Below are 9038 nucleotides of genomic sequence, written 5' to 3'. Positions count from 1 at the left end.
TGGTTGCATCTCGTATCACAGTTAGTGTGAGGATAAATGGGATAGCATGGACGTGCCCCTTTATTGCTGGGATTCCTGTTATCGCTCAGCCTTGGCCTCCAGAAGCCCCATTCTGCTGTCTTGGACTCTCCTCTCTCCCATCCTAGGAGGAAGCGGCCGCACTAGTCTGGGGCTGACGAGGCTCCAGCCGGAAGCCTCCCTAAGGAGCTTGCCATGGTTACCAGCTGCCTGCAAGGAGAGGCCATAAATCCTGAGCCCGGGGTGGTAGGAGGGAGGGAACCCGTGTGTGGGGTGGGAAGGGGGGCAGCTAAGTGGAATTGAATCTTGTTTAAGGAGGAGGCCCACGCCTCCCCGGGCCTGTAATTTACTGCGAGGTTGACAAGATGAAAGCGGAATTTTCAGTGGCATAATCGCTGGGACCTCAGGGAGCCGCAGGAGATGAGCCACGAGGCAGGCGGTGGCAGTCGAGGCTTTAAGCGAGATCTGGGGTGCTGATCCCGCTGTGATCACAGCGGGGGACAGGAGACCGGGGGGCACAGGGCTCCGAGCAGGGCCGGCCGCGCCGGCTAAGCCCCAGGCTCAGGCCACGTCTTGTCCGCTGTCGTCTCCAGAGCCGAGGTCAGGCCCCGATTTTTCAGCCAGTTTTATGTAGCAGAACGTACTGCCCAGGACAGCTGTGACAGGGGCTGCCAACAGCATTCAGCTGAGCGCCTTCTCCAGCATTGGGAGAAGCCAAAGGGAGCCCTCAGCCAAAGGGAGCTGTCCAGCTCAAGGTCATGTCCACTGGAGGGGGAGAACAACTCATGTCCACCATCTGATAGGTGCATGGATTCAAAGGTGGGACCCCTTGGCTCAACTTGGAGCATCCCAACTCCATAGTGCCCCATGGTAGCAGCTGTGGCCTCTGTTGAGAGAGCCTCACAGTTCAAGTTCTCCCTCTGCTCAGCCTTGCCTCTCTCACCCCTTCCCCCGTGTTCCCTTCAGCTCTCCCCAGTAAACTTCCCACAGGCACATCTCTACCCTGGAGCCTATTTCCAGGGAACCAGACCTAAGGCTTTACCTCACCAGCAGGCTTGTTGTAAAACAGCTTTTGTGTGTAGTGTTGGAAGAGCATCACAGAGCCTCCTTTTCCCAATGGGGAGACTGGGGCCCAAAGAAGCAGGAAACTTACTCAAGAACACTTGGTGTTAGGGGCAAAAGCTGGGACGCCAGACTCCCAGCCCACTAGTCCAACTCCTCCATTTTACAGATGGGAAAACTGAGGCCCAGAGAGTTACAAGGTACAGGGGGGAGTGGGGGCATGGAGGCAGTGTGGTAGGGTGAAAGCTCACAGCTTTGTAGCTGGATCCTAGCCACACGGTCTTGAGCAAAACCACCCCTTCTTAAGTGCTTCTATTTTTCATCAGTAACTAGAGAGACCAGTTCCCATCTCAGGAGGATAGGGTGAGGCTTGCTTAAGTAACAATAAGAGAACTTATTGTTACTTATTGTACTTACTGGCACTGCCTGTGTGTTGGATGAGTCCTTCACACACATTTTGATGAATCACTGTGAAAACATGTCACTCATAGTAGGTACATGATGCTTAGTTACACAACATCCTGACCACCTGGTCCAGGGGCTCCAAGATCAGCTTCAGAATCTGAGAGTGGGCTGTCCCAGACCTAGGGCAGACTCTGGGGCCAGAAGTTCTTACATCAAGCCCTAGATCCCCACTTCCTGGCTATGGGTTTGGGCAAGTTACTTCACCTTTCTGTGCCCCGATGTCATCATCTGTAAAATAATAATAATAATTAAAACAGACTGGCACAAATTAAACAGGGTAACTCATGTAAAGTGCTTAGCACAGTGGTCAACAAGCACAGCCTCTTACTTTTAGCTCATCAGATACCCATGTCCCGCCATGTAGAAAGCACCCTATAAATGTTGCCTATTAGTATTATTGTCACTGTTAGTGAATCAGATGCCCTGGGGACCTGGGGATATGGATTTTGAAAGAGTACCTCTTATTATGCTGCCAAAGTGACCCTGCTTCCGGCAGGTCCTCGGACAAGCCCTGGGAACCACAGTTTGACCTTCCATTGTACCGATGCCCAGAGAGGGTGGGGTCTTGCCCAAGGTCACCCAGCACGGCGGGATCATAGCCAACCTCCAACCCAGTCCACTTGCCTTCCATCCTGGAGCGCTTCCTCCTGCCTGTGCCACAGAGGGACATATCCCTTAATGTCATCTGCTCGGGTTGCAGTAAAAATTAACTACCCTGAATATGTGCATCATCAATGCAGCTCCAAGACAGAGAAGGGATGGAAATGCGATGTGTCACACACACTCCCGGGGTATCCAGGCAGGCTCTTTAATGACTCCTTGGAGGGGCCTCCACTCTAAGAGGACACCGCCCCCCAGAGCCTGCTGGTCTCCTCTGCTTTGGCCTGGGTTGGGACCCAATGCTAGGCACAGGATGAGTGCCCCAAGAGGCCTTGAGTGAGCAGGGCTGAGGGTGGGGCTTCACCCTCGACTCCCCTGGTTCCAGTCCCCCCTCAACCCACCTATGCATCTTACTAGTACATCTTGCCGGACCACTCAGGGTCACCTCAGTTCTCACCCCAGCCCTGATGGCAGTGTTTTACTCTCTGAGTGACGGCGATGGGTGAGAACGTCTCCCCCAGGCTTGCTAGAGTAAAAGCTGATATACAGAGGGAAAAGGATGCTGCTGTGGGTCTCAGTCTCTGCTCCTGGGTATCCTTTACAACAGATAAGCTTTAATAGAATCAGGTCTGTGGGAATTTCCCTCTGGCCTAAGCCACATATTCCAAGAACTGAGTGGGGGGAGGCAGAGACCCAGAGGAAGTATCCAGGCCCCTGGTAGGATGGACGACCTGGGATCAGGTATGCGTGGTATGAACAGATATAGCAGGCAGAACAGCGAGAGACAGACAACCAAGGAGGCAAAATGGGGAGAAGAGAGAAGGGTAGGAAGAAACAGACTAAAAGAAAGGGCAGGAGAAAGGAGGAAAGCAGAGGAAAAGGGGGAGTGACTAGAATGGATATTCATACAGTGGAGTACTAGACAGCAGTGAAAAGGAAAGACGCAAGAACAAAAATGAATCTTAAAAACAATGCTAACAGGACACAAGAGTGTACACAGGATGATTCCATCTATCTCAAGTTCAAAAACAAACCTAAGACTATTGGAATGCATAATGAGTTGGTAAACTATATAAAAGGCAAGGGTCTGGTTATCACAAAAGTCTGGGAAAAGGGAAGCAGTGGGTTATAGTCAAAAAGGGACACAGTAGGGGGCTTCTGGTGAGGGGACCACATTCAGTGTTTTGATCAAAGGGCGATCCACAGGGTTCAATTGCTAATTATTTGTTAAATTCCTCATTTATGTTTCTTATACTTTTCAGTATGAATGTTGATTTCACAGTTTTAACTGGTTACCAAAGTCAAGAAAGAGGAGGAGGAGGCGTGGGGGCACTCAGGAGTGAGAGGGAGAAGGACCTCCCGGGACTCTGCTCGGCTGGCCCCGCGGCAGGGCCCTGCCCCCCATCCGGCCGCATTTATAAAATGGAATAAATATTGACACGGCCAGGATGGTATTCAATTTGTCCTGATCACTGGGCTGCGGTGAGTTCTGACAGGGCGAGGTGTAAAACAGCAGCTCGGATGTAATTTCTACTGTCAACATGATGTACAGCGGGCTCTGCCTGCGGCACCAGCAGGCAGGCAGGATGGGGGCAGGGCGGGGAGCCAGGTGCAGGCCCCGGGCACCTGGCATGGAGGGGCCAGGTGGTCACTTCAGGGCAGGTGAGCAGAGGAAGCCAAGACATGCATGTGTGCATATGTGAGCAGGTGTCAATGTGTCTGCGCGTGTGTGTTCGTAACTTTCACGGGAGGTCAGGCTGTAGGTAGACAGTCAGGCCTGGGGTAAATAGTGTCAGCAGGCGTTTGGCGGAGGGACACAGCTCATCCGTAGAGCCAAATGCAGGCCTCTCCTTCCTTCCCAGAAGCCACTAAATCCCCCTTTGCTCATTGTCCTTCCCCACTTTCTGCACAGCCCATTTGAATTCCACATCTACTACTAGCTAGCTGTGTGACCTTGGGCAAGTCCCTCAGCCTTTCCTCGCCACTTTCCCTTCTTCTGTAATAGAAATTTTAAAGAGAGCTGCTGTAAGATTTCAGTCAGATCATTGATATAAAATGCCCTGGAACTAAGTGATGCCTCTCATTATTAGCTAATTGAATGGCACCGTGCCTGGCACACAGTAAAAGTGCTAAAAATGTTATCTATCATTATTCTTGGTGACTCAGAATCAGCTCAGTACATGCACCCTACCTCCCTTTCTTCCTTCTCTATTCTTTTCATCTGCCAAGGCCATTTCCCCAAAGGAACAAAGCCTGGGACAAACCCCACTGTGTCCCGTCAACCCCTCCTCCCTCCCCAATTCTGATCAGAGTGAAATGGGATTGTGAAGTGGGGTGATGGTAACTTACCTTATGGGGTTATTGTGAGGCGTAAGCAAGGTAATGCCCAAAAAGTGCTGGAACAGTAAGTGATCAATAAACATCACTTAAAAACCAGGGGTCATGCCCGATATTGCTCCCCCATCATTCCTTACGTCTGAGCCATCACCAAGCCTGGTCCACTTTATTTATTAAATAATTCAAATCTGTTGCTTTCCCTCCATCACATAACGGCCTCCCTGATCTATACCACCATCGAGTCCTCTTGGGTCCCCTTTTCTGGTCCTGAACCTGTACAGTTTGTCCTTTAAGTCTCAAGCCCATGATCTTCTTCAAAACACAAGTTTGGTGATATCTTCTTGCTAAAAAGCCTTCAGTGCCCTCCCATTTGCTCTGGAGCTAAAATCTAAACTTTTTAAGACCCTTGGTGAGCCACCCCTCCCCCTCACATGCTATGTGAATTTTCAGGCCCCTGAATGTGGCTTTGCACCTGCTATTACTTGGGCCCCAATATGCCTCTGTCATCCTTTACCTTTTAGCTCAAAAGCCCTTTCTCTGGGAACTGCCCCTCCCTGGCCCACCCAGCCCTAATGAGGTTCCTATTAAATGTGGTAGTCCCCATTACCTTCCCTCTGTGAATATGCCCCCATTGGTAACTGTATATTTACTTGTGAGAAGATCGGATTAATGAATGTCTTCTCATACACCCACACACAAACACCAGGGGGCAGAGACTTTGATTTGCCCACAGCTACATCCTCAGCCTCTAACACAGTGCCTGGCATAGAGTAAGTGCTCAATAAATATTTAATGAGTCAACGAATGGAACAAACAGAAGGAAATGATGCCATAGTAGGGCGGTCTGCAGGGAGGTGGTGTGGCGGTAACCAGGCAACTGCAATGCGTGCCCTTTTGTCCATTCATCCATCAATCCATGCCTCCAACCATTCATGCCTTCTTTCATCCAGTTCACTCACACATTCAGCACCAGCCAGTCTGAGCATGTACACAGGTATGAACTGAAGGGCAGAGAGCGGTAAGGGAGGTGCCCAAAGCCAGCTGGCCGGATGCTGAGACGAAGACAAAAGAGAGAGCCCTTCTGAGCCATGGCTCAGATGAGTTAGCTCACTGGGGAGGTGGTGGAGGGGAGGCAGAGACTGCCTGGAGGAGAGGGCAATCGGGGTGGGCCCCATGAGGGGGGTCAGGGATGGATGTGGGGCAATGTGGGAGAAGGACATTCCTGGCAGAGGGAACAACAGTAGGAGCAAAGAACTAGAGGCATGAAAGTAATAAACAGTGGTTGATCCCATCCGCCCGGAGAGATGAGTGGGTGGAGACGCCATGACAGCAACTTCCCTGGTGGTCCAGCGGTTAAGAATCCGCCTTGCAATACAGGGGATTTGGCTTCGATCTCTGGTCACGAGAACTGAGATCCCACGTGCTGCAGCTACTGAACCCATGGGCAGAACTAGAGAGCCCGCATACTGCAACTAAGACCCGATGCAGCCAAATCAACGAATGTAAAGAGTATCTTTGGAAACAAGGCCGTGACAGTGACATGGACTGGGCCGGCCCAGACCTCCCGGGGCCTTGAGTGGCCGTGTGCACAGTGGCTCAAGGAACAAGCTTTGGAGCCCACAGCCCAGGGGTCGAATCCCAGCTCCACCTCCTCTGGATGAGTCTGGGGCAAGTTTTATGAACTCTTTGTACCTCAGTTTCCTCATTTGATAAATGAGGACAAATAACAGTCCCCACCTCAAAGGACTATATCTAGGTAGAGTCACTGAACATGAAGAACTCTGCTACTTTGAATGGTAACTACTGAATGCCAGGCCCGAGTCTGGACTTTATCTTGAAGGCAAAAGGGAGCTGGGGAGAGATTTGAACAGAACCTTCCAGACTGAGCTGGGCTGCATAAAGGTGCCTCTGGCAGCATGCCCAGCATAGACTGGGGGCAAGACTGGGGGCCCTTGGACCAGCTTTGCAGATGGGGTGATCCTTTATATGGGTTACATATGACCCCCCTTGTCCCCTTTCTCCCCCGATCTCCCACATTTTCCTCCCTCGATAACAGTCCAGCTACCAAGCCCAGAAGCTTTGGCATATCCTGAGCCCCCATGCAAACACTCAGAGAGATAGTCCCCACCCCACCTAGGAATACAGCACTGTTCACAGGACACCTGCATCACCCCCAGGGCCCCGGAAACAGCCCATGGGCTCAACTCACACAGAGCAAGCCCCTATCCAGTCAACCCTCCACACTTACTGAGCACCTGTCACGTGCCAGAAGTTGTTCTAGCTGCTGGGATACTGTGCGCATGCGTGCTGCCCCTACACACACCATTACTGATGCAAAGGCACACATGTGCCCAGGCACACCCATGCTCACGCGCGCCAGGGCAGGCTGAGGCAGTAGCTGGTCTGCTCTCTCGCTTGTGACTCTGCCGTGCCTTCCATGGAGCAGGGGGTTGGGAAGGGGCAGTGAGAGGTGGGCAGACACAAGGTGACTCTGCCCCATAATGCTCCACACCTCAACAGTTCCTACATTACTCTGGGGTCCATTCTGGCCTGGAGGGAGAGTACTGAGCTGGTAGGGATCATTTCTCCCCCAGGGGAAGGCAGCAGCCAAGCACAGAGAGCTCTGGGCACAGGATCCAGCGGGCACAGTGCCCTTAGGACTCGGACAGGGCAGACAGGAGCCAGGCTGCCAGGCACAGTTCCCACTGGCAGACCTGGGAGCCAGGTGGGCATGGAGAGAGGACATATACATGTCAAGCCAGCGTGGGGCAGAGAGAGGGAATGAATGGATGAGAAAATGAATGAACTGCCTCCTCCTGCATTACACATCCCCTCCAGGGCAACAGCCCTGGAACCAGAGTAAGCACCACAGCCTGCTATAAGACTTCACTTTTCTTAGAAAGAGGTGCATTCATGGGCTTCTAGCAGTTGTTAAATAAATGCATGAATGAATAAATGAATGACTTAGGGGACACATATCTATGCGCTCCATTTACCTGGTCAGGATACTTTTGTACACAGTAGGAGTCCATTAATAATTTTATTTTATTTTTAATTTTTTAGTTAATTATTTCTTTTAATTGGAGGCTAATTAGTAATTTTATAGGTTTTTTTTTTTTTTTTTTTTTGCCTCACCCATTGGCATGTGGATCTTAGTTTCCTGACCAGGGATCAAACCCATGCCCCCTGCATCGGAAGCAAAGAGTCTTAACCACTAGACTGCCAGGGAAGTCCCTCCACTGGTGTTTTTCAAGTGACTAGAAATAATAATAACAATAGCTATTATCATTACATTAGCTTGCATTTATTGCCAAACACTGTGGATCTCTTCCCTTGCATCATCTCATTTATTCCTTACACTGACTCTAGGAGGTAAGCACTATTATATCCATTTTTCAGATGAGAAAACTAAGATGCTAGAGAAAAGGAGAAAATTACCAAGATCGTACATACAGTAATGGGCTTCCCTGGTAGCTCAGAGGGTAAAGCGTCTGCCTGCAATGCAGGAGACCTGGGTTCAATCCCTGGGTCAGGAAGATCCCCTGGAGAAGGAAATGGCAACCCACTCCAGTATTCTTGCCTGGAAAATCCCATGGACAGAGAAGCCTGGTAGACTACAGTCCATGGGGTCGCAAAGAGTCGGACACGACTGAGCTTAGAATAATACTGAATACGTACAGTAAAGCAATGGACCTGGGACTCAAATTCTGTTCTGACTTTGGACCTCATGGTTTCAGGTGCCCTGAATGTTAAATTCTGTCCCAGAGATCAGGGCTAGGAAGATTATCAGAAGTTTGGGGGAGGAGGCACAGGTGAGGAGCTCCAGGCTACATGATGAAGTTCCTCCTGCTTTGTCCTGCCTGTGGGGTCACAGAGCCCTGCCCCTCTCCTTAGTCTTGGCAGAGTGAGAGGCTGAGAAACAAATGAGGGGTGGGTTGGATAAGAATCCCTTCCTCTGTCCCCAACGAGACAGCCAGATGACAAAGAAGGGTCTGGAGCCACTGAGCTCGCAGTGCTGCAGCCTTGGCAGCAGTGGTACTAGGGCACTAAAAAATCAAGAAGGGACATGCTGGCCACTCAGCCCGGATTCTAAAAGTGTACACTGTAGATGGTTGCAGTGATGCCCACAGGACAGATGGGGCCACAGCAAATCACTGAGGCTGGCAGCTGCTCAGTCAAAGGGAAAGACACGTTGCCTGAGCAGCTCCCAAAATCTATCTGAGGCAAAACTCTCCTGAGTCCCTCCCAGGCCCCAACTCCTTGTTTGGCTCTGGCAGGTGTGTGTAGGAAGGAGCAGGGAAGGGTGGCAGAAGGAATAGACATGATCTCTGCCCTCTAGAAGCTTGTCATCACAGCTGACCCCAGACCTAGCCATAAAGGATTGAAGGGGTTCAGAGGAAAAAAGAAAAGGGGAGTCTGGAGGAAGTAGGGGCCAGAAGTGGATCACAAAAGCCCAGAATGGATATATTTGGTGGTTGAACAATATCATCAAGGATACAGACTTTTCCATCATTTTCAGTAGGGCCCTTTGGCCTCATTGTCCCAGAATGGCTGCC

This window comes from Budorcas taxicolor, chromosome 13 (genome assembly GCF_023091745.1).
Source record: "Budorcas taxicolor isolate Tak-1 chromosome 13, Takin1.1, whole genome shotgun sequence".
Taxonomy (NCBI): Eukaryota; Metazoa; Chordata; class Mammalia; order Artiodactyla; family Bovidae; genus Budorcas; species Budorcas taxicolor.
The sequence above is the reverse complement of the archived record's forward strand: the minus strand, read 5'-3'. Positions refer to the sequence as shown.